The 26103-nt window shown below is 41.6% G+C and overlaps 1 pseudogene across 1 annotated transcript in view; it reads left to right on the top strand.

The window, feature by feature from the left end:
• LOC143746133 (integrin alpha-L-like) overlaps nucleotides 1–26103 on the top strand; it is a 145741-nt pseudogene that overhangs the window by 113540 nt on the left and 6098 nt on the right. The window contains exons 4-19 of the transcript XR_013206450.1: nucleotides 10486–10553; nucleotides 10710–10824; nucleotides 11129–11259; nucleotides 11369–11511; nucleotides 11758–11908; nucleotides 12896–13031; nucleotides 13140–13213; nucleotides 18537–18666; nucleotides 19059–19201; nucleotides 19919–20065; nucleotides 20490–20681; nucleotides 20858–20988; nucleotides 21244–21392; nucleotides 21473–21639; nucleotides 21714–21836; nucleotides 21992–22062. The product of XR_013206450.1 is annotated as an integrin alpha-L-like (transcript). The remainder of the gene's footprint in view (nucleotides 1–10485; nucleotides 10554–10709; nucleotides 10825–11128; nucleotides 11260–11368; nucleotides 11512–11757; nucleotides 11909–12895; nucleotides 13032–13139; nucleotides 13214–18536; nucleotides 18667–19058; nucleotides 19202–19918; nucleotides 20066–20489; nucleotides 20682–20857; nucleotides 20989–21243; nucleotides 21393–21472; nucleotides 21640–21713; nucleotides 21837–21991; nucleotides 22063–26103) is intronic.

A 26103-nucleotide genomic window follows, 5' to 3' on the forward strand; every position in this document is an offset into this window, starting at 1 on the left:
CTGTCATTATCACCCTCACACACACTATCTGTCATGATCACCGTCACACACACTATCTGTCATTATCACCCTCACACACACTATCTGTCATGATCACCCTCACACACACTATCTGTCATGATCACCCTCACACACACTATCTGTCATTATCACCCTCACACACACTATCTGTCATGATCACCCTCACACACACTATCTGTCCACACCGTCACACACACTATCTGTCATGATCACCGTCACACACTATCCGTCATGATCACCGTCACACACACTATCTGTCATTATCACCGTCACACACACTATCTGTCATGATCACCGTCACACACACTATCTGTCATGATCACCGTCACACACACTATCTGTCCACACCGTCACACACACTATCTGTCATGATCACTGTCACACACACTATCTGTCATGATCACCGTCACACACACTATCTGTCATGATCACCGTCACACACACTATCTGTCATGATCACCGTCACACACACTATCTGTCATGATCACCGTCACACACTATCTGTCATGATCACCATCACACACACTATCTGTCATGATCACCGTCACACACACTATCTGTCATGATCACCGTCACACACACTATCTGTCATGATCACCGTCACACACACTATCTGTCATGATCACCGTCACACACACTATCTGTCATGATCACGTCACACACACTATCTGTAATGATCACCGTCACACACACTATCTGTCATTATCACCGTCACACACACTATCTGTAATGATCACCCTCACACACACTATCTGTCATGATCACCCTCACACACACTATCTGTCATGATCACCCTCACACACACTATCTGTCCACACCGTCACACACACTATCTGTCATGATCACCGTCACACACTATCCGTCATGATCACCGTCACACACACTATCTGTAATGATCACCCTCACACACACTATCTGTAATGATCACCCTCACACACACTATCTGTCATGATCACCCTCACACACACTATCTGTCCACACCGTCACACACACTATCTGTCATGATCACCGTCACACACTATCCGTCATGATCACCGTCACACACACTATCTGTCATTATCACCGTCACACACACTATCTGTCATGATCACCGTCACACACACTATCTGTCATGATCACCGTCACACACACTATCTGTCCACACCGTCACACACACTATCTGTCATGATCACTGTCACACACACTATCTGTCATGATCACCGTCACACACACTATCTGTCATGATCACCGTCACACACACTATCTGTCATGATCACCGTCACACACACTATCTGTCATGATCACCGTCACACACACTATCTGTCATGATCACCGTCACACACACTATCTGTCATGATCACCGTCACACACTATCTGTCATGATCACCGTCACACACACTATCTGTCATGATCACGTCACACACACTATCTGTAATGATCACCGTCACACACACTATCTGTCATGATCACCGTCACACACTATCTGTCATGATCACCGTCACACACACTATCTGTCATGATCACCGTCACACACTATCTGTCATGATCACCGTCACACACACTATCTGTCATGATCACCGTCACACACACTATCTGTCATGATCACGTCACACACACTATCTGTCATGATCACCGTCACACACACTATCTAACATGATCACGTCACACACACTATCTGTAATGATCACCGTCACACACACTATCTGTCATGATCACCGTCACACACTATCTGTCATGATCACCGTCACACACACTATCTGTCATGATCACCGTCACACACTATCTGTCATGATCACCGTCACACACACTATCTGTCATGATCACCGTCACACACACTATCTGTCATGATCACGTCACACACACTATCTGTCATGATCACCGTCACACACACTATCTAACATGATCACGTCACACACACTATCTGTAATGATCACCGTCACACACACTATCTGTCATTATCACCGTCACACACTATCTGTCATGATCACCGTCACACACACTATCTGTCATGATCACCGTCACACACTATCTGTCATGATCACCGTCACACACACTATCTGTCATGATCACCGTCACACACACTATCTGTAATGATCACCGTCACACACTATCTGTCATGATCACCGTCACACACACTATCTGTCATGATCACCGTCACACACTATCTGTCATGATCACCGTCACACACACTATCTGTCATGATCACCGTCACACACACTATCTGTCATGATCACCGTCACACACACTATCTGTCATGATCACGTCACACACACTATCTGTCATGATCACCGTCACACACACTATCTAACATGATCACGTCACACACACTATCTGTAATGATCACCGTCACACACACTATCTGTCATTATCACCGTCACACACTATCTGTCATGATCACCGTCACACACACTATCTGTCATGATCACCGTCACACACTATCTGTCATGATCACGTCACACACACTATCTGTAATGATCACCGTCACACACTATCTGTCATGATCACCGTCACACACACTATCTGTCATGATCACCGTCACACACTATCTGTCATGATCACCGTCACACACACTATCTGTCATGATCACGTCACACACACTATCTGTCATGATCACCGTCACACACACTATCTGTCATGATCACCGTCACACACTATCTGTCATGATCACCGTCACACACACTATCTGTCATGATCACGTCACACACACTATCTGTAATGATCACCGTCACACACACTATCTGTAATGATCACCGTCACACACACTATCTGTCATGATCACCGTCACACACACTATCTGTCATGATCACCGTCACACACTATCTGTCATGATCACGTCACACACACTATCTGTCATGATCACCCTCACACACACTATCTGTCATGATCACCCTCACACACACTATCTGTCATTATCACCGTCACACACTATCTGTCATGATCACCGTCACACACACTATCTGTCATGATCACGTCACACACACTATCTGTAATGATCACCGTCACACACACTATCTGTAATGATCACCGTCACACACACTATCTGTCATGATCACCGTCACACACACTATCTGTCATGATCACCGTCACACACTATCTGTCATGATCACGTCACACACACTATCTGTCATGATCACCCTCACACACACTATCTGTCATTATCACACTCACACACACTATCTGTCATGATCACTGTCACACACACTATCTGTAATTATCACACTCACACACACTATCTGTCATGATCACCGTCACACACACTATCTGTCATGATCACAGTCACACACACTATCTGTCATGATCACCGTCACACACACTATCTGTCATGATCACCGTCACACACACTTTCTGTCATGATCACCGTCACACACACTATCTGTCATGATCACCGTCACACACACTATCTGTCATGATCACCGTCACACACACTATCTGTCATGATCACCGTCACACACACTTTCTGTCATGATCACCGTCACACACTATCTGTCATGATCACCGTCACACACACTTTCTGTCATGATCACCGTCACACACACTATCTGTCATGATCACCGTCACACACACTTTCTGTCATGATCACCGTCACACACACTTTCTGTCATGATCACCGTCACACACACTATCTGTCATGATCACCGTCACACACACTATCTGTCATGATCACCGTCACACACACTTTCTGTCATGATCACCGTCACACACACTATCTCTCATGATCACCGTCACACACAATATCTGTCATGATCACCGTCACACACACTATCTGTCATGATCACCGTCACACACACTATCTGTCCTCACCGTCACACACACTATCTGTCATGATCACCGTCACACACACTATCTGTCATGATCACCGTCACACACACTATCTGTCCTCACCGTCACACACACTATCTGTCATGATCACCGTCACACACACTATCTGTCATGATCACCGTCACACACACTATCTGTCCTCACCGTCACACACACACTATCAGTCATGATCACCGTCACACACACTATCTGTCATGATCACCGTCACACACACTATCTGTCATGATCACCGTCACACACTGTCTGTCATGATCACCGTCACACACACTATCTGTCATGATCACCGTCACACACACTATATGTCATGATCACCCTCACACACACTATCTTTCCTCACCGTCACACACACTATCTGTAATGATCACCGTCACACACACTATCTGTCATGATCACCGTCACACACAATATCTGTCATGATCACCGTCACACACACTATCTGTCATGATCACAGTCACACACACTATCTGTCATGATCACCGTCACACACACTATATGTCATGATCACCGTCACACACACTATCTTTCATGATCACCGTCACACACACTATCTGTCCTCACCGTCACACACACTATCTGTCATGATCACCGTCACACACTGTCTGTCATGATCACCGTCACACACACTATCTGTCATGATCACCGTCACACACACTATCTGTCATGATCACCGTCACACACACTTTCTGTCATGATCACCGTCACACACACTATCTGTCATGATCACCGTCACACACACTATCTGTCATGATCACCGTCACACACACTATCTGTCATGATCACCGTCACACACACTTTCTGTCATGATCACCGTCACACACTATCTGTCATGATCACCGTCACACACACTATCTGTCATGATCACCGTCACACACACTATCTGTCATGATCACAGTCACACACACTATCTGTCATGATCACCGTCACACACACTATATGTCATGATCACCGTCACACACACTATCTTTCATGATCACCGTCACACACACTATCTGTCCTCACCGTCACACACACTATCTGTCATGATCACCGTCACACACTGTCTGTCATGATCACCGTCACACACACTATCTGTCATGATCACCGTCACACACACTATCTGTCATGATCACCGTCACACACACTTTCTGTCATGATCACCGTCACACACTATCTGTCATGATCACCGTCACACACACTATCTGTCATGATCACCGTCACACACAATATCTGTCATGATCACAGTCACACACACACTATCTGTCATGATCACCGTCACACACACTATCTGTCATGATCACCGTCACACACACTATCTGTCCTCACCGTCACACACACTATCTGTCATGATCACCGTCACACACTGTCTGTCATGATCACCGTCACACACACTATCTGTCATGATCACCGTCACACACACTATCTGTCATGATCACCCTCACACACACTATCTGTCCTCACCGTCACACACAATATCTGTCATAATCACCGTCACACACACTATCTGTAATGATCACCGTCACACACACTATCTGTCATGATCACCCTCACACACACTAACTGTCATGATCACCGTCACACACACTATCTGTCATGATCACGTCACACACACTATCTGTCATGATCACCCTCACACACACTATCTGTCATGATCACCGTCACACACACTATCTGTCATCAGTCACACACACTATCTGTCATGATCACCCTCACACACACACTATCTGTCATGATCACCCTCACACACACACTATCTGTCATGATCACCGTCACACACACTATCTGTCATGATCACGTCACACACACTATCTGTCATCACAGTCACACACACTATCTGTCATCACAGTCACACACACACTATCTGTCCTCACAGTCACACACACACTGTATGTCATCACGGTCACACACACACTATCTGTCCTCACCGTCACACACACTATCTGTCATCACAGTCACACACACTATCTGTCATCACCGTCACACACACTATCTGTCATCACAGTCACACACACTATCTGTCCTCACCGTCACACACACTATCTGTCATCACAGTCGCACACACTATCTGTCCTCACCGTCACACACACTATCTGTCATCACAGTCACACACACTATCTGTCATCACAGTCACACACACTATCTGTCATCACAGTCACACACACTATCTGTCATCACAGTCACATATTTAGCCGCTAGTGCAGCTGTACTATCATCTTCTCCAAGTAAGAAGGACATTTTTTCAGTGTCACACAGTTCATAGAATGATGGGATCACACACACACACACACACACACACACACACACACACACACACACACACACACACACACACACACACACAGAGACAGATAGTTATAGCTAGTGCTGTGCTGCAGGACCTGGCCTTTATACAGGAACTGGTGTTTGTGTCCCTGAGATCTGTTCTTCTTCTGGAACACCATGACTCTGGTTTCGTCCAGATTGATGGTCAGGGCCCAGTCGTGACAGTACTGTTCCAGCAGGGACAGGCTCTCCTGAAGGCCCTCAGGTGTGCGGGACAGCAGGACCAGATCATCCGCGTACAGCAGACATCTGACCTCTGACCCCTGACCCTTGACCCCTGACCTGTGTGTGCTGTAGAGTGAGGCCGGGGACAGTAGAGCTCTCCAGCGCTGATGCCAGATCATTGATGTAGATGTTGAATAGAGTCGGGCTCAGACTGCAGCCCTGCCTCACTCCACGGCCCTGCTGGAAGAACACACACACACACACACACACACACACTCCACGGCCCTGCTGGAAGAACGCGCTTCTGTGGTCGCTGATTTTCACCGCACTTTTGATGTTGCTGTACAGAGATTTTATAATATCAAACGTTTTCCCGCCAATGCCAATTTGTAGGATTTTGTACAGCAGACCATCATGCCAAATTGAGTCGAATGCTTTTTTAAAGTCTACAAAACATGCAAATATTTTCCTTTGTTTGTCCTTGATGTTTTTGTTGATGAGAGTGTGTAGAGAATAGATGTGGTCGGATGTGCGGTGTTTTGGTAAAAAGCCAATTTGTGCTTTATTTAACATGTTGTGTGATGAGATGTGTGAGACAATGCGTGTGTTTATGATCCTGAAGAACAGTTTTCCTAAAGCACTGCCCACACTGATGCCGCGATGACTATTAGGGTCGAATCGATCACCTTTCTTGAATATGGGGGTGATGATTCCTTCAGACCAGATCTCGGGGAAGCTTCCGGACCAGAACACCAGATTAAATAATCTAGCTAGAGTTTTAATCATCCTGGGACTGCTGAGTTTAAGCATTTCATAACTAATGTGATCTTGTCCACATGCTTTCTTTAGTTTAAGATTTTTAATGTTTTCTAATATTTCAGATATTGTTATAGATTTATCTAATGGATTTTGATAATTTTTAATTGTTTTCTCCAAGTCTTCTAGAGTTTTCTTTATTTTACTCTGAGGTTGGTTAAGGTCCGATGGTGCAATTTTTCTATACAAATTTTCAAGTAAGATTTCCAAATTGTGCCATATAAAGATTCCAGAAAGTGTTTTGATCTACCGAATCATCAATTTCATCAATTTTGGCTTTAAAATATTTTTCTCTTTTGTTCCACAAAAGTCTTTTATAATTTTGCAGACAGTCTGAATAAGAAAGCCGTAATGTCTGGCTGGACGGGTCTTTGTGCTTTTTGTTGGAAAGTCTCCTCAGCTCTTTCCTGAGACCTGCACATTCATCATCGAACCACACATCCTTTCTCATTCTCTGTTGTTTTGTGTTATGTTTGCTTTGCGGTTTAATGTTAGATAGAGTTATCAATGTTTTGAATATGTAATTTAAGTTTTTTGTTGCATATCTAAAGTGAAATCAGTGGACATAAATTCATCCAGCATTTTTAATATAGTAGGACTGTTCATATTTTCCTTTGAATTGATCCGAGTTGGATTGATTCCATTTGAGTTTAGGTTTCAAAGGAAACAGTTTTTCAGAATCAAGTGGAGAAGTTTTAGTTCCCTTTCGAACGGTCACTTCGTATTGCGTAGCTATACGCAGTGGGGGAAACTCCTTTTCCTCGATTTACTGAAGCCTTTATGTAAAGCGCATTTGCAGCTGCACAGCTAGAACATGAGCGTCTGGCTCGCTCATAGGCTGCGCTGCGGCAACTGCAGATCCAATGGCGCGGGCGCCTCTGACGTGCGACCAATGAGAACACTCTGAGTCATACACGTCAGAGCCTGCCAAGGGGGCGTGACCTCAGTCTATAATAGTCCCCGAATTCGCCATTATAGCAGATTTTACTCCTTCAGCGACAAACTTCACGTCTCTGACCATTTAATGAGCCTTCGCCGTCAAACAAGCCTTCAGCCTGAGGGAGCTACAGTTCAGCAGACTACACATCTCAACCGTGTTTCTCCTGTGGCTATCCGGCGATATCCTTTTCAATATCTGTTTATTATGTGTTTATATCTGTATAAGCGTTGTTCCATATGCCTCGTGTTAAGCAAGGCCTACCAACACGCGAGCTGCATTTAATGCCTGGGACTCTACCATGCAGAGAATGCACTCTCTGTCGGCTGATGTGCGGCCTGCGAGTGCATGCCTATCTCCGTGCTGCGAACTCGGCTAGCTCTCTCGAGACGGAGACGGACCCAGCGAGGCAGGACTAACTCCGACGCTAAATGCTTCGGATCCTAACACAGGCCGTCGCGGATCTGGAGCTCGAGTGGAACTAACCGTGCTAGCTGGCACCGACCAGCAAAGCCGGCGAAACAGGCCTCTCAGCCCGTCCCTGCGGCTGATGCCCAACGCTATCCGAGCGCTTCCCGCTAAAGCCGTCCTAGCACGCAAAGGTAAGAGAGGGCGTGTGTCCCGCACTTGCCAGACCACCCTCAAAGAAGCCAGCAAAACTTCCCACAACCCCCTGTTCAGTTCAGGCGGCTGGGGATTTTATTATTGTAAACAGGCCCGCAGCAGTGAGCGCGTCTTTGCAAACAAACGCCGTTTTCACAGCGACCCAAATAAAGCACACAAGCACAACACATAGGTTCACGGTCCCCCTTCACTAGGCGGCCCCTCTCCTGTTTTAACACTGACTGCACTACACACAAATTCCTTGTGCAGTCAGTCCAACATTCAATGTGTGCACAAAATCACAATATATGGGTTCACGGTCCCCCTTCACTAGGCGGCCCCTCCCCTGTTGTAACACTGACTTCCTCACACGCAAATGCTTGTACAGTCAGTCCAACACTCAATGTGTGCAAAAATCACAATATAAGGGTATCAGGTCCCCCTTTGTTAGGCGGCCCCTCCCAATCAGTGTGTCAAGCCCTAGCCACACGGGTTATAGCCTGGCAAGCTATCCCCGATGTGTCGAGTTGGGTTATAAACACTATAAAGCGAGGTTACTCGCTCCAATTCGCTCGCAGACCCCCGAAATTTCAGGCGGTTCTCGAGACTTCGGTGAGAAGCAACGTAGGTCACGTGCTTCACACCGAAGTACAGAATCTATTAGCAAAAGGGGCGATAGAATTAGTCCCCCCCCCCCCCCCCCCGCGCTAAAAAATATGGGTTTTTACAGCCGCTATTTTCTGACTCAGAAAAAAGACGGCGGTCTCAGACCCATTCTAGATTTGAGACATTTGAACAAAGCTCTCATGAGACGGCCGTTCAAAATGTTAACTATCAAACATATCCTCGCGCAAGTGCGCCCGGGGGATTGGTTTGTCACAATGGATCTGAAAGATGCTTACTTTTACATTCAAATAAATCCTCGTCACAGGCCATTCTTAAGATTAGCCTTCGAGGGCCGGGCTTATCAATACACCATTCTGCCTATGGTAACATGGCAAGTTGTCGCTTCAGTCGTTAAACCTGCTATAATGGCGAATTCGGGGACTATTATAGACTGAGGTCACGCCCCCTTGGCAGGCTCTGACGCCCGCGCCATTGGATGTGCAGTTGCCGCAGCGCAGCCTATGAGCGAGCCAGACGCTCATGTTCTAGCTGTGCAGCTGCAAATGCGCTTTACATAAAGGCTTCAGTAAATCGAGGAAAAGGAGTTTCCCCCACTGCGTATAGCTACGCAATACTCGTTCCCTAACTCAGGGAACTAAGGTTACGTGAGTAACCGAGTAGTTTAATCACATGAGGGTTTCAGATAAAGCACAGTTTGGTAGTGATCGGAGATCGGGAGCTGAGGTCTGACTGTGAAGGCATTAATAAAGCTCTGGTCAATATCTGTTATTGAATAATCAACCACACTGGTTCCTAATCTGGAGCAGTAAGTGAATCTACCTAAAGTATCTCCACGAGTCCTGCCATTAATGATGAAGAGTCCTAAACCTTTACAGAGTTTTAACATTTGTTTTCCATTAATGTTTACTGAGTTATCATAGCTGTTTCTTGGTGTGATATTTGATGAGGAATGAAACTCTCAAACTCTCCCTCTCTCTCTGTCTGTCTCTCTCTCTGTCTGTCTCTCTCTGTCTGTCTCTCTCTCTCTCTCTCTGCTACTCCGTCTCTGTCTCTCTCTCTCTATGTCTCTCTCTATGTCTCTCTCTCTCTCTGCCTCTCCGTCTCTGTCTCTCTCTCTCTATGTCTCTCTCTATGTCTCTCTCTCTCTCTGCCTCTCCGTCTCTGTCTCTCTCTCTCTATGTCTCTCTCTCTCTCTCTCTCTCTCTGGTGATGATTGACAGGCTCAGAGAGCGCTCGGTTCTTCGGCATGTCGTCTGCTGTGTCGTCTGATGCTGTGGGACGCTTGACTGTAAGTTCAACAGCTTCGTCTGTACTTGTGTCCATTGAAGAACGGGAAACACTGCAGGAATGTTCTCTGCTTCCTCATATTAGCACTGGAGTCTTTGTTTCATCTTTTGTGTGATTTGATCCTCCTGATGTTTAAGATATTGTGTCTCTTTCTCAGAGCTGCAGTCCGTATCTTCCTCATGAGTGTGACGGAAACTCGTATCTGAACGGCGTCTGCGTCCAGTTCAACAGCAGTTTACAGGCCGTCTCAAACTTCACCGCCGCTTACCAAGGTCTGAAGAGTCTGACACTGAAACCAGCGGATAACGACACTTTTAGCACTGAATGCAGTTTAACTATTTCAGTCTTTAATACTGTAAACCATGTGTTGCGTTCTTACTAACATTCCAGTTGGTGTGATGATTATTGACAACTCAAAGACTGAAGACAGGATTAAAGATATTATCTTTATTATGATATTATGTTACTTTAGGGAAATATATGGATTTTTTTGCCATTTTGTCAATAATTTATGGTTTGATTGCTAAAAGAAGTTGGCATAACAATGTTTTTCCATATCTTGTGGTATTTCTGCAGAATGCACGAAGAGAGAAGTCAATCTGGTGTTTCTCTTTGACGGATCCAGCAGTATGAAATCACGCGAGTTTGAAATGAACAAAATATTCATTAAAGATGTTATGAGAAAGCTTTCAAACTCATCCATAAAGGTAAATCAATCCACCACTATTAATGTGGAAATATTGACATGTAATGGTCTATAGTTTGCTAATGATATTAATGGCACGTGTGCTTGTTGTTTGTCTTTCTGTGTGTCAGTTTGCTGCTGTCCAGTTTGCAACTAAATCCAGAATTGTGTTTGACTTCAACGACTATCAGAATGGCTCTGCTGAAGACAAACTCATGAAAGAGAGTCACATGAAAGCACTCACACACACACACGGAGCAATAAACTATGTCTTGTGAGTGAAACCTTCATATGTTTATGAATGTTCACTGAAATCACAACTTAAGAGAAACAGTCTTGAAATGCACATAAATGAAAATCAAATATGGTTATTTCTATAGTTTTGTGTTTTTGTTTTGGTTTATCTCATTCTTTAAATACATTTTCTTTTAACGGTTTGGTGTCGAAACTACAGAGGCACAGTGACACGGAGACTGAAAGCTGTTAACATCTCATTATTTATGATTTATTCCATCACCAGAAAGAATCTCCTGAATAGCGTGTTGTCTGGAGCCGATCTCAGCGCTCAGAAAGCCCTGGTGATCATCACAGATGGAGACCCCAGTGATATTGATAATGATAATGTCCTCAACACATGCGATGAGCAAAATATCCTCCGCTTCATCATTGGGGTGAGTCACTGTAATCAGTCACTGGTAGTTTGACTCCTAAGGGTTGAAACTCTGTGACAGTGTGGTTTGTTTGTGCTGCCTGACATGTCAACTTGTCAAACAAACACGTGAGTTTGGGGCGGAATATCTGATAAACTGACCAATGGCAAACTAGGAAAGCGATGAAGAAACCTGTCTGGAAACTGTCATTATTTGTGCAATTTGGTGTCTCTAGTAGTTCAGAAATGACACACTTCAGCTTTAAGCACACGATCCATACCGGCGTGACTCCGATCTTCAACCAGATAGAACTGGATAATATTCTGATTGTTCCAAACCAATCTGACTTCTGACCTGTAATGCTGCCTAAATCATAATCATACGCTGTTTGTTCATTGGCCAGAGGAGGACTGAGACTGAGTCTGGGTTCTCCCAAGGTTTTTTTCTCCATTCTGTCACTGATGGAGTTTTGGTTTCTGTTACTGTCACTTTCTTCACCTTTGTCGCCATTGGCTTTTGGATTGCTTAGTTGAGGACATTAAATATAACATTTAATTTAATTTTCAATAATAATATTGATCTGCCTGCATTGACACCATTATATGAGAACTGAATTGACCTGGACGATGACATCACGATTTTCTCCAGAGCGGCTCTATATACACACACACACACACACACACACACACACACACACACACACACACACACACACACACACACACACACACACACACACACATATATACACACATTAACTAAATTAATAAAATTTTTGCAACAAAAATGAGCCCAACACTGACTGGGAGCCCGAGGCCACATGATATCAGAGCCAAAACTTACTTAAGCTGGACAGTGACGCTATTTTCTTCTGGAAACAAACTTTGTTGCATTATTTTCCTGTTATCTCTGTAAAGCTGCTTTGAAACAATCTGTATTGTAAAAAGCGCTATATAAAAAAATGTGACTTGACTTTATGACTTAATGACTTTTTTTTGTTCATGTCAGGTGGGAAAAGTTGTCCTAACCAGACTCACTCATCTGGCTTCAGAACCAAAAATAAACAACACCTTCTACATTCAAGACTAAAATGGACTCGAAGGACTTCTTGACAACCTGCAAAAAAAGATCTACAACATTGAAGGTAAAATGTAAGCGTAAAGAAAATGGACATACTGTATAATGTTTTAAATAAAAGCAGCTAATGAGGAATCCACTGATGATTTTAAGAGTTTTCCTTCTGTGGTTTCAGGGTCAAAGGACGCACACAGCAAAGACAGACAGAAAGAGTTATCGCAGAGTGGATTCAGTGTCCTCTACCACAAGGTCAAAAATATGTCATATATAAAGTATATGTCACTTTTTATGATTCCAATTAAGGCAGGATTTCCCATACTAGGCTCTTGATCCCTTGGAAGTTTGTGAGGGAACATAAAAATCCATTCGAAAATAAGAAAAATGTAAGGACATTTCTGTTTACTTTTACGATGTGGTATGATAATCAATTTTGGGTCGCCACTTGATGTTACATTTGGGAACTGAAGTAAAACCAGTTTAAAAGAGAAGCCAATAAAATTTGAACTACACTTTTTTTATATTCAACTGGTTTTATATTCACATAGTACGGAGCCCGGGAAGTCACACCTGTGGGGGAAAAAAACAATCCGTGGCGACGGTTTTGCAATCCGTCCCCTCAGTTTATAAACTGTAGGCTACTTTAATTCTTAAACTGTTCCCTCGGTTGAACAAATCGTGCCCACGGATTAATAAACCGTACCCACAAGTTCCTAATCCGCGCTCTCAGATTTGTAAACCATGCCTTCAGTTTTTGCAATCTGTACCCACAAATTCATAAACCGTGCCCACGCTTTTGCAATCCGTTCCCACGGGTTTGTAAACTGTACTCACGGGTTTGTGGCTCCTCCCCCAGTCTGTGCCGGATGATTCAACCAGGCCTCCTGTTTAGGTACGGGATACATTTCATTATGTTTAAACTTCATTTTTTAATATGGATAATTTCTGGAATTTTATAAAAAACGACTAAAAGAAATAAAAATAAAAATCTTTAAAGTCCATTTTTTTGGGGGAGGAAAATATAGTATAATCAGTATAATAGAATAAGCACAACAAAAAAACTTCACATATAAAAAAGAAATATAACACAAACACATTTCCAAAACTGCAAAAGGTTAGGTTATATAAAAATAAAACATTTATAAATTATTTTATCATTAACATATTACTGTCTTCAGTGAACTCATTTATAGTTATAAATGCAAATAATAATACTTATCATTATTATTATTACATTTTGGGCTACATATTTAGAAGACGCTTTTATCCAAAAAAGGAACAAAGCAATTAGTCAAATGTCAGTCATAAATTAGACAAATTAGACAATAATAATACAGGGCTAAGATTATCACAGATAAACCCAAGATTTTGAGCATATCCGGGTGTGTGTGTGGAGTGTGGAGCGCGCACTGCATGGCAAACACTTGCATTTTCCTATCAACAGTGGAAACAACTTAAAATACTCTGACATTTCTGGTCATACAGAAAAGAATAATACATCATTCGCAACTACTTTTATTCGTCTAAACTCACAATAAGAAAACATTGTGCTTTTGTAAAATAAAAGAACAATCAGCGTCTCATAAATGAACTGAAACAAAATATAGCCTTCCTATATAAAGCTTGAAATGTCCACTTTTAAACTAACAAATTTGAATCGAAACCAAATACCGTCTGATTATGTAGTAATCCGTATGAAAGGTGCATTTCTCTCTAAAGGCGAATCCGCTTTACCGCAGAGATGGAGATATGTTTGCAGCCGACACGGATTTAGAAAACACTAGTTTATAATGAACAATTAACATGGGTCCGTATGTTGATCATAAATTAATTTATGAATGTTTTATTTTTATATAACCTAACCTTGTGTTTGTGTCATAATTCTTTTTTATATGTCAAGTCTTTTTTTGCTTATTCTATTATACTGAGCTTTTTCCTCCCAAAAAATTGACTTAAAAGATACAAGTAGCCTAAATGTCGTTTTTTACCAAATTCAAGAAATAACCCACCTAAACAAGAGGCCTGGTTGAATCATCCGGCACAGACTGGGGGAGAGGGCACAAATCTGTGAGTACAGTTTACAAACCCGTGGAACGGATTGCGAAAGCGTGGACACGGTTTATGAATTTGTGGGTGGGTGAATGACGGATAAGGATTTAAAAATAAAACTGGCAAAAATTTCCAATTTTAGGACTTTCTATATTTATTAGAGTGTTGTGTATGTAATGCGATGACATGTACACATTTCAAGAATGTAATTAACCAATTTTTTTGTTGAATCAGATCTTTTTTCCCATGAAAATGTCATTCCTGGGTAACGTAATGAATTTTTAAATTAATTACATTTCTACCATTGTTGGCATATACAAATGTACTGATATCCATAATTGGAGCTCAACAAACAATTAGTGCTCGGAAAACTACATTTTAATAATAATTAATATAATCAATTTGTATTTCATATAGACATGGGCTCATTTTTGGCTGCTGATAACTCAAAATTCAGAACCAAATAAAAAAAAAAACAGCTGGGAAATGTTTAAAGATGTTTTCCAATAAAGTAAATAAGACTTGTTTTAACTCAACAAAAAAACAGAATTGTGAAATCTAACACACAAATACGGGTTCAACGTTTTTTTTTAATGTAAATTGATTAATTCAGCCAACACTTAAATGCAACAGCATTTCATACATTTTGTGATAAAACATTCACATATTTTATAAATACAGCTATAAATGCTTTATTCTTGATTTACAAGCATATCTATAATGTTTAATAATTGTATTTTCATACTATTATTTATCAATTCATCATTTCTAAATTAAGTATTGCATTAAGTATTGCATTATTTACAAACCAGTTATGTAGGAACTGTCAGTGGTTCATAAGATCACTTAGAAAGTGTATGTAAATGATTAATAAACTATTAAAATGTACATTCATACATATGATTGTTTAGACATATAGCAATAGTTACTTAATGTGTTAGTAAATGCTTTTTTAACGTGTATCTCTACTATAATTCAGGGTTAATTTAGGTAGTTATAAAGCATTTAGTAGTGGTCAGTTAACTATTTTGTGAGCTCATCTAAAGTGAGGACTAGTTATGCCTTGTAAAGCATTTATAAAGGAGATTTAAAGACTCAGTTATCTTCTAAACAGAAAAAGGAAACAAACACAACACAGTGATTCAGAACATAGAAATATTTAACAGCCTTTAAATCTGTTAAATTTAAACATTTATAAATGCTTTACAAGGCATAACTAGTCTTCACTTTAGATGAGCTCACAAAATAGTTAACTGACCACTACTAAATGCTTTATAACTACCTAAATTAACCCTGAATTATAGTAGAGATACACGTTAATAAAGCATTTACTAACACACTAAGTAACTATTACTATAGGCTATGTCTAAACAATGTTTTTTATAAGATGTCTTTATAACTACCTGAATTTACTACATTTACTCACACTTTCTAAGTGATCTTAAGAATCACTTATCAACTCCCAAATAACTGGTTTGTAAATAATGCTATACTTCATTTAGAAATTATAAATTGATCATTAACAAAGTATGAAAATAGAACTATTAAACACATTATAGATATGCTTATAAATCAAGAACAAAGCATGTATAGCTGTATTTATAAACTGATTATTAATGTCTATCAATGCTTTATAAATTATTAATTAACAGTTTAATTGCTTTAATTTTTTTAATCTAGATTAATCTCACTGTAATCTTGGAATTAATCAAGACTAAAATGGCTCATTTGAATTCTGCCGAAGGCATTCAGAATATGTGTGCTGCCCAAACAATGACTAAAAGTAAGTCTTTGAGAATAGTTCGCCTCGCGTAGGGATGTGAATTTCTGCCAAAACTGCCATTCGACAATAGAGCAGCAAAAGTCGGATATCGTTCAAAAAAAAAGAAAAAGAAAACACACACTCACAATGACAGAAAGGGAGGCCAATTTCATCCTTAGCGATTTGTCATCAAACAAAATGTTTATCAATTGAACAAGTAACATGTTTTCTTCGTTTTTATTTCCATAGGCTAATTAGAAGAAGAAAAAAACAATAAGCACGACATATAGACTACAGTCCGTTTTTGCATCGCCAAACCAGATGCTCGTTAGATCAAAAATAATGTCATATGTCATAATGATTTTATGTGAACCTGCCTTTACTGGCAATAGCCTTCCCCTTTTTAAACAAAACACGTAAACTATTCGTGTGACTATGCCCCTGCGCAATACACACACATTACCGCGGGATGGCGGGTGTTCATTTCATAAACTGTACACAATGGTAACGTGAGCTTATTTAACCTGTTAACCTTTGCCAGTGCGCCGACGCTCTGAAGCGTTTTTTTTTTTGTAGCTTATAAATTAATGTATATGTCCAAAAAACGGATAATGTCATACTTTTTAGTAGTGCTATCGTGGCGTAATAATCTGTTTGGTTGTAAAATGTATTACCTGAATGAAATGAAATCGAATGTATCGTCCTGTGGAATCATTCACAGACTAAAATATAGTAACGAGAGGAACGTCGCCCAACGTGACATGTAAAAGTATACACCTTGTGTCCTTGACAGGAAAATACCCTGCTGCACGATCTGTGACAGTAGGCGCGGCGTCAATTATGTCAAATATACTAGGCGACACATGGAATGTAACTAATATGCTTTGGACACCGGAATTGACACGCCAAGTCATTGACCCGGGTACGGATTGCAAAATCTGAGAGCGCGGATTAGGAACTCGTGGGTACGTTTTATTAATCCGTGTGCACGATTTGTTAAACCGAGGGAACAGTTTAAGAATTTGTGAGTAGCCTACAGTTTATAAACTAATGGTAAGGGATTGCCACGGATTGTTTTGTGTTTCCCCACAGGCGACTTCCCGGCTCCGTATTACGGGGTTGAAACCCTGTGTAAATATATTCACCATGGTCCATTTATGTACATAATAAAAATAATACACTACCCTACATAATCGCATCAAGGTAAGATATAAGTGAACATTTGAACCTTAAATATAATGTTTTCTTTTCTTTTCATAATTTATTACATTATTTACGTAAATTAACGCCAAATACTTGAACAGTTTAAAGTGTAATCCGGCGATTCAGGAGTCAGGACGCAGCCTCTAAATCGGGACGCAGCACCAGCTCTGGCCATGGTCTTGGCTAAGCCGAAAATACATGAGTGAAACATCCTCACCATGTCCTCCAGTAAAATATAAAACATAAAAATGAAAAAAGCCAATTCTGGCTCCATAGCTGTTTACTCAATTATATAAAATGAATTATCAGGATGGCAGCTGTACTCTCGCACCGTTGCTTGGCGCCAGGAGCGGTAATCGGGAACACCTGGAATGGTGTGGTGAGTCCTGGCATGGTGCGTCCTTCGAAGGATGAAGCCTTCACTTTGGGACACAGCTACTGACTCTAAGAAATTGCGTAAAGCAACCAATCAGATCACAAGAGCTGTTTTTAAGATTCTCTGGTGATTATTGTATGTAATGTGTCAATATGCTGAGACTGAAGCTGCTGAGTTTGTTTCAGGACTCTGTGATTGTGGGTTCGGTTGGATCTAATGACTGGCGTGGATCTCTATATGAAGTGACTGGATCAGGATCTGGATTTAAAGAGACTGAGATTAAGGATCCATCTGTCAGTAAAGACTCGTACATGGGTATGTTAAAGCTGTTGTTCATTCCTTGTCTGATAAAGTGTCTGTGCATTCATTTTGAAGCAAAAATCCTAGGCGAGAACATCCATTAGTCAAAAGTCTTGTGGACACATATTTAGTATGTGTTTTGTGGCCTTATTTCAGAGACTTTAAGTTTTAGTTTTTTCAATAACCATGCATAAACAATATTCTCTCAAAAATACAAACATGTACATACATCTTGCTAACATATTATGGTAGCCCTGTTTGTGCTATATAGAGTGAATTTACACCTTTGCCATTAACATGTTTATAAATAACTGAAAAAAGCACAAATGTTAGAGCATGTCAGAACACCTCCAGGACCCCAAAAACACATAGGACCCCAGAGGGTTAATGATGCTGATGATGTTCAGGTTACTCTGCTGTTCTGGGAATGAGAGGCGGCGTCTCTCTTCTGTTCTCTGGGGCGCCGCGGGCCGAACACAAGGGTCTGGTGACCCTCTTCACCAAGAATGAAAACACATGGACAGTGACGAGGAACATCGCTGGAGAACAAGTTAGTGAAGAAGAATCCTCTGACATGATATTAACACTCTCCATCAGCAAGAGCAGAGCCCCCCAAATCCAACAGTCCACCAAGAAGCAACCACTTAGAAACACTCTTGCAAAACCATTGAAACCATATTAAAATCCTCAGCGGCCATCTACCAACCACTCAGTTGCCTAGCAACAACCTAGTAACCACCCCCTAGCAACTGCTAAGCAACCACCCTACAAGTTACCCAAAACATCCAAGCAATCAGCAAGCAACACTCTAGCAGCTAGTTAGCAACCACTTAGCAATGCCCTAGCTATCACTTACTGTAGCAGCTGTAATATTCTAACTGTAGCAAAGTTAACAGAATTAAAGTATTACATCTAGGCTATTTCAATAAAAAAAATAGGGCTAACTGAATAAGTTATTCTGAATATTATAAATGCAGAAGACCCCACATGATATTTAGCATTTTGTAAGTTTTAATTATCAGTAATAACAAGTATTTCACTTACATTATGAGCTCTACATCGGTGTATAAAACAGGGAAAAGAGTCAAATCATTTCTGCATAGACCGCTTCAGTTTCTAGTGTTCAACATGGAGGCAGGAAGTATTGTGTGACTGTTTGTGAAGTGTTAGTGGAACATGTTGTTTTCATATTTCTTCTGTGAACATCAGGCTATAAAGATCATGCTAGAGTGCAATTACATTAATTTTGATTCATATTTGGCATCAGATTGGCTCGTATTTTGGTGCGTCTCTGAATCTGTTGGATGTGGACTCGGATGGAGAGTCAGATTTCCTTCTGGTCGGAGCTCCGTTATTTCACCAGTCTCGGCCGAGGGCAGAAGGGAGGCTGTACGTCTACGCTTTATCAGAGGAGGTATGGACAGATTCACAATATTCTCCATTAATAAGTACAGAAACACATGTGGTTAATGTTCAGGGCCTGTGACTGGAAGGTTGCTAGTCATCACCAATACGTTACTCTAGTGCAGCGATGGGCAACTTCGGTCCTGGAGGGAAACTGTCCTGCAGAGTTTGGCTCCAAACCTGATAAAACACTCTCCTGCCCGTGGCTTTCTAGTTATCCTGTAAACATTGATTAGCTGGTTCAGGTGTGTTTGATTAGGGTTGGAGCTGTGGATAGTGGCCCTCCAGGAACGAAGTTGTCCAACCCTGCTCCGAGGGGATTGCCATTGTAATAGGTTCCCGGTGACGGACTATCGCATTAAAGTCATGGAAATACATTGTTTTGGCGCTGGTCATGTGCAGACGAATAAAGATTATGGTCTCTCTCTCTGTAGTATTTTCAGAAGACACTGAATGAGTCAAACACCGGCAGATTTGCTGCATCTCTGGCTTCACTAAAGGACCTGAATGGGGACGGCCTGTCAGATGTGGCAGTCGGGGCTCCGCTTGAGAACGAAGGAGAGGGAGTCGTCTACATCTACCTGGGCGACAGGACACATGGAATAAACACTGAACACGCTCCTCAGGTGAGAGTTTGCTTTAGTTCCCTCAATCCCAAACACTGTGTTTGTGCCCAGTTTAACCCAGAATCCCAGACGAGCCCAATCTTCTCAGATAAACAGAAAGACATGGCAGGATAAACGTGTACAATGATGAACCGCTTTAGCACAGTAGATCTGTGTGTGTGTGTGTGTGTGTTCAGCGGATCCCAGCACACTCGGTTCTACCCGGTCTGCAGCAGTTTGGAGTGTCTCTGTCCGGTCAGATGGACATGAGCGATGATAATCTGACAGATGTCGTGATCGGAGCTAAAGGAGGGATCGTGCTGCTCAAGTAGGACATTTCACAACACATTTACAAAATGATGGAAAGATTCTCTTATAGTCTAAACACAACGTCTCATTTATGAACTCTGGCTCTGTTTGAATACAGTCACTTCAGTGGCCAGTTTGTAATTGAACCTTTAGTTTGGAGAATTAATGCAATGATTTGAGCAAACTAACTATCAGTTTGAGTTGGTCAAGTTTTTCTAGGCCCAGTTAGTCTCACTGTATCATTAGCTATTAACTCTTTTCTCTCTCTTCTCAGGGCTCGGCCTGTGATGTCTGTATCTGCGCAGCTCAGTTTCAGTCCCAATGAAATCAGTCTGATCTACTTTGAATGCCCGGGTGACGAAAAGTTTAATGCGTTTAATCTCACTTCGTGTTTCACGGTGAAGGAGCGGACCAGTAGCAGTGGTAACGTCAAAGACATCTCAGAGTCTCTGTCACATGAAGAGCATGGCCTCCATATGACTTACTCCTCTCATCTCTCTCAGGATCTCTCGAGAAGAACCTGAATGTTTCTCTGAACCTGAATGTTGATGTGATGAGAAGAATCAATCGAGGATTCTTCTATCAGAGTGATCCGTCATCCAAGACTCTGCAGAAGTTCGTCCGGCTGGATTCTGGGATCTCCTGTTTCAGCTTCCCCATCTTCATGCCAGTACGTTTCATCTATCACAGCTTCAGCCAATCGCAGCAGGTTCGGTTTAACAGCAAATTATATTTTTATTTTAGAAATGCATTACAGACACAGTGTCTCCGCTGAAGATACAAATCAATTTCTCACAAACCGAGATGCTTTCTGGAAACTCCACGGCTATCCTTGACATTCACAGTAGGACAAAGGAGTATGTCGAGGTGAGCTGAACTTCTGACATCACAATTTATACACTATAGGCTTGTTAAATACATGTCTTTCTCTGTCTATAAATATCAGGTCCTTCAGCTTTACTGTATAAAGTTTCTGCAACATTCAAAAGCTCTATAAAAGTTTCTGTTTTGTATGTTATTAGGTGCCGTTTCAAAGGAACTGTAATTCAAATAACAGCTGTGTGGCCGATCTGAAGCTGAACTTCAGTTTTACGTGAGAAACCACTGATAGATACATCAGACATGATACTAATGTGAAATATGTGACCCGTCACGGAAAGCAGTGACACAAGTCGGCAGCACAACTTGCGAGCAAAATGAGAAACAAGCGTTTTTTTCCAAAATTGGTGATTTCCGCTTTTTTGCAGAATCTGTTAGTTGAGATCATGAAGAAGCCTCTCCATGTTTGAGATAACAGTATTGGTATATTCAAAAGCGTACATTTTGAGGTTGAAATCGGCTTGTTTTTCGGAGATTCTAGCATGCAGTAGGGGCGTGTCATTGTCTGTGTGTATTTCCATACTGAATAGCCGCCGGCGCTTTTGCCCCTGCCCCCCAACAGCGTGGCTACTTAATTATGCAGCGCTCTAGCCGGCTCTATCTGATATCAAAATTCAATGAAGATGGACGCCGCAAAGAATGTCGCAGACGAGCTGAACCGTGGCCGTTACAATTAAAATGTTTTGAAGTACTTCTTCGACAAGCCGGATGCTTATGAACAAGCGTTCACTGATTCTGAAGACGATCTGAGCGACGATGAAAGTGGCATGATAAGACTGAATAATATCCCTAATCTACAACTGAGCGAAGATGAAGACGAGGAAGAATGTATCGGACTGGCGTCAGACGAGTTGGACCGTAAGATATCAGAGGCTATATCGATAGTAACATTTGATGGGGATATAGATAGAGAAATGGGGAAAATCCGTAACTTTGACTGTAAATGTTACACGAGGAGAAAAGAGAACTCTCTGCATGGGAGACAGTCTTGTAGCCAGAAGCTTTCTCCAGACATTATGTACAACATACGGCTGGATTCTTTAGCTGCGGAAAAAGAGTGGCAGGACATGCGAATTATTGGACATTTAGAGGCAAACAGACGCACAGTGCAAACTTCGGAGATGGTTACATCCACAAAGAAGACCCCGACAAAGAGAAAGTGTGCCCGAACGACTTATTTCATTGGAGGCAACGAGATCTGCAAGAATACTTTTCTGTTTCTTATGGGGTGAGTTTCCATAAACATCAAAGTTTGTCGTTTTAAGTTCATTCTAAGTTCAGCTCATGTTTAGTCCATGTTTAGACCTTCCAATACCTACCTATTGTTTTTAGCTAGCTCAGGACTGTCGTTTTAGTTGTAACGTTAGCTGCTAATCGTTAGCACCATATCACTTGCCAAAACCCCCATTACTATAATGAGCTTTAAGATGGTAATGTGAGCTTCTGCTATTAATTTGAATAATGCTTCAATTGCTTGAATTGACTGGTGTTAATGACTTAACTTATCCCAGGTAAACCTGCCTGTTAGCATTCTTGAATTGATTGTGATGCTAATAATTTTAGCCAGTGGTGGAGGAAGTACTACTTAATATTCTTACCAAGGATTTACTAACGTAATCGTAAATGTATCAGATTAAATTCCTACTTAAGTAAAAGTATAAAGTATACGTAGCCGTAAAATGTGCATTATAAGTCAAAAGTAAAAGTATTTATGAAGAGTTTAATGTACAGGATTTTTTTAATCCTTTGACTCGAACCAGGTCTAACCACTAACTGTGAGGTCTAAACCAGGACTAAAACAAGACTAAACCAGGAAGTACAGATACAAGCTCTAAAGTAAGTAAAAGTAAAAAGTATTCATCATAAAATTTACTTCAGTAAAGTAAAAGTACCTATAATTTGTACAATACATTTTGATATAGGTGACAAGATGCCTGTTAGCAAGACCATGATGTTAAACGTTTTTTCTTTTTTCCCCCCTTTTTTCAGCATTGGCAGAGACACCCTGGCTGATATAGTCAAACACTATGAGGAGAATGGGGCAAGACCACGTTTGAGGAAGAAGCACTCACTGCCACGTCCACCAGCCAGGTTCATCAGCCCTGAGGATATCAACAGAGTTGTGGACTTCATAAAAAACTATGCAGAAGACAATGCCATCATGCTGCCTGGCCGACAGCCTGGGCATAAGGATTGGCATGTGAAGTTGCTGCCAACTCATGTGTCCAAGGCCTCAGTGTGGCGTCTCTACGTGAAGTCTGCTAAGGAGCTTGGTATGTGTAAACATTGATTTAAAATTGAGTGCTTATAAAGTGAAATAATGCGGAGCACTATTAGCAATTACAATACAATTAACCATAAGCAATATCTGTTTTTCAGGTGAGCGTGCAGTTTGTAAAACCAGCTTCAAAGCACTGTGGAACCGACTTCTCCCACACATCAAAAGTTGCCGGCCACGCACAGATCTCTGCTGGCAGTGCCAAAGCAATAACGAGCAGCTGATACGAAGTGCAAACTCCCAGATGATAGAAAGTCTGAAGCAGTAAAGAAGCAACAAGATCATCTTTCCCTTGTGCAGAAAGAGAGGGCTGTGTACAACGACATGACTGCTGCCTGCAGAAAGATTTGCTCTGGCTCTAACCTGTCTTTTGGACCATCCCTACCAGCAAGCAAGAAGATTAGGATGCATTACAGTTTTGATTTTGCTCAGCAGGTAATATTTCACACACATTTACTTCACTTTACTTCATTAATGTCCCTTAAAGGGCGATTTGGTGCATGAGAATAAATAGTGCAAATGCAGAATAGCATCAATATAGTAAGGTTTATCTTTATTAGACAATTATGAATAGATGCAAATTTAATTTAATCTAATCCAAGTTCCCTCTCTCCCTCTGTCTCCTACAGTTACACTTTCCCTCAAACCCTCTCCAGCCAGGACCAATGTACTTCCTGACCCCACGGAAATGTGGCCTATTTGGTGTTTCATGTGAAGGGCTGCAGAAACAGGTGAATTACCTGATTGATGAAGGCATGTCATCTACTAAGGGAAGCAATGAAGTCATCAGCTACATGCATCATTTCTTCTGCAACTTTGGAGTTGGAGAAACAGAGGTGGATCTTCATTGTGACAACTGCAGTGGGCAGAACAAGAACAACTTCATGCTCTGGTACCTTGCCTGGCGGGTTGGACACAAGCTTCACGATAAAATTGAAATCCACTTCCTTATTGCTGGCCACACCAAGTTTTCCCCTGACTGTGGCTTTGGACTCATCAAGCAAGCCTACATGAAGACAAGAGTCAACACTTTGGCAGACATCGCTGAGGTACTTTAACTTTACTTTGCTTTAATGACTTCAGTGCTGTTTTCTGTTCTGCTTCAATGAAACATTTAACTGAAGATTTTTTTTTTCTTCCTCTCTTCTCTTTTTTGTCATCAGGTTGTGGAAAACAGCTCTCCTGTGAGTCGCCTCAATATCCCACAGCTTGTTGGAACGGCAGAGGGCAAAGTTTTAGTCCAGACCTTCGACTGGCAGCAGCATCTGACTCGCCACTTCCGTAGACTCCCACAGATCAAGAGTTATCAGCACTTCAGGTAATTGAAACTTTCACATTGTGTACATACAATATAACATAGCAACAACATACACATGACAGTTTTTTTATAAGAAAATACTTTGCCATGTTTAAAATGTCTTATGTGCTTTTTCTGTCACAGCTTTGAAGCCAAGAGACCAGGTGTGGTGCTTGCAAAAAGTCACCGTGATGCACAACCTGTCGAATATCAGCTACTGCGCGACGGAGCAGATCTGCCCCCTGTCGACGGTCTTCCTGTCCTGGCCCCACCTGGACTGAAAATTGACAGGCAGAACTATCTATATGAAAAAATCAGGCCATTCTGTGCTGACGAGGCAAGAGACATCACATGCCCAGCGCCAAGGGTCACAACACAGAAGAGTCCACAGAAGAGGATGCGAATGTAATTTCTTTGGACTGTGTCACAAAGACCTTTTTTCTTGTTTACAACACCTGCAATGTCACTTTATCAACCAACCACCTGAATTTAGTTTTACATTCTTGTATGAAAAGCACTCTAAACAATGTTTGATTGATTTGCTTATGGAAAATAAAAAAAGAATATATCAATCAACCAGTTTATTGCTTATTTTTTATCATTAGCAAAAGTTTGTGTTTCATGTTGCATGAGTACACCGAAGAAAATTCCTAGTCTATAAAACCTTTCATTGACAATGG

The sequence above is a fragment of the Siphateles boraxobius genome, unplaced genomic scaffold (assembly GCF_051911475.1).
Source record: "Siphateles boraxobius isolate OS27281-9 unplaced genomic scaffold, OSU_SipBor_1 10, whole genome shotgun sequence".
Lineage (NCBI taxonomy): Eukaryota > Metazoa > Chordata > Actinopteri > Cypriniformes > Leuciscidae > Siphateles > Siphateles boraxobius.